This window comes from Gracilinanus agilis, unplaced genomic scaffold, assembly GCF_016433145.1.
Source record: "Gracilinanus agilis isolate LMUSP501 unplaced genomic scaffold, AgileGrace unplaced_scaffold22699, whole genome shotgun sequence".
Classification (NCBI taxonomy): domain Eukaryota; kingdom Metazoa; phylum Chordata; class Mammalia; order Didelphimorphia; family Didelphidae; genus Gracilinanus; species Gracilinanus agilis.
The window spans coordinates 594-1930 of NW_025354357.1; the positions used below are offsets into that span (position 1 = coordinate 594).

A 1337-nucleotide genomic window follows, 5' to 3' on the forward strand; every position below is an offset into this window, starting at 1 on the left:
TTTCCAAAATAGGAGAACAATCATTTTTAATGAAGAAAATGGCATTTTTATCATTTCATAAACTACAAGGGCCTCCTGTTTAAATGGCAGGCCGGTCTCCCCATCAGGCGACCAGCTAGCCCATCTGTGCATTTAGTCCCCAGTTGAAATGTCACCTCCTCCAGGGAGCCTTCCAAGGCCCGACCATCGGTTTGGGGGAAGAAAGCACTTTCTGCTCATCCTAATGGAATTAGCCTAGAGGAGATGGCGCTCCATGTGACCTAAGCCTTAAGAAAGGCACCCTGACCTGGATTCCCCCCAGGAGGGAGGAGGGAGAGCAGGGAGGGGGGTCCTTGTGGGGGCCCCGACTCACCGGTGTTGGCCAGGCCGTACAAGGCCTTCTTCTGCTCGTCCTCCAGCTGCTGCTTGCTTTGGCGGCAGATGAAGCACCTGCGGGACAGACGGGAGGCCGCAGCTCGTCCCACCCAGACAGAACCCTGAAGCCCGCTTCTCGGGGTCCTGGTCATGCCCAGAATGGGGGATGCGTGTTTTGTGCCAAGCTCTGGGCCTCGGGGGGACAAGCCTGGCCAGGCAGCCCTGGCGTGGGACGTCCCTCCTCAGAGGCAGATCGCGGCCGTCCAGTGAACAAAGCTGAGTCGGGAGAGTGGCCGGCTGGGAGCCTCGACGTCAAAGGGGCCCCGGCCTGGCTCAGAGGCAGGTTTCGGAACCAGCACCCTCCGCCCCGCTGCCCAGCCCTGTCTAAAGCCCCCGGCAGGCAGCAGCACCCCCAGACGGCCAGCCCCAGACGGCTCACCCCGCACGGCAGGGCTTCTTGTCCCGGGGAGAGCCCACGGTGTGCTGCGCCGGCAGGAAGGCGACGGTCCCTTCATAGCAGTGATGAGAAAGGAAGGTCTTGAGCCCTGAGAGCGAAGGGGGCGGAGTCAGCGCCACCCCCAGGCAGGCCCCGCCCAGGCCGCCCCCCCCCTCAGGGTTTGGAAGCAGAAGGAAATGCAGCCGTTTTGTGGGTGCCCAAGGACAGCGGGAGGGGCTGGGGGGGGCCGTACCCGAGAAGTCGTAGCGGATGAGGCCCATCCAGCGCTTCTTCTCGCTGTCCTTCAGGACGTCTCCGTAGAAGCCGTAGCCCAGCAAGGACACGGAGTACTTGAGGAACGTGTTGCTGTGATGCACCGACGACACGTCCATGGACAGCGAGTCCCCTGCGGGAGAGCGGCAGGCCGTGAGCAACGGCCTGTCACCCCGCCCCACGGTGCCTCAGTTTCCTCCTCTGTAAAACGGGGGGAGGGGCCGCCTCCTCCAGCTCTCCACTCCACAGCCCTGCGCTCTGCAGGGGGAACTTC

General features: G+C 62.9%; 1 long non-coding RNA gene across 1 annotated transcript; it reads right to left on the minus strand.

The window, feature by feature from the left end:
- Positions 1-353: 353 nt before the first annotated feature.
- Positions 354-1153, minus strand: LOC123254465. The gene is made up of 3 exons (XR_006506672.1): positions 1044-1153; positions 794-899; positions 354-429 (listed from the first exon to the last, which is right to left on the minus strand). It is a non-coding gene; the product is annotated as an uncharacterized LOC123254465 (long non-coding RNA).
- Between the last annotated feature and the right edge of the window lie 184 nt (positions 1154-1337).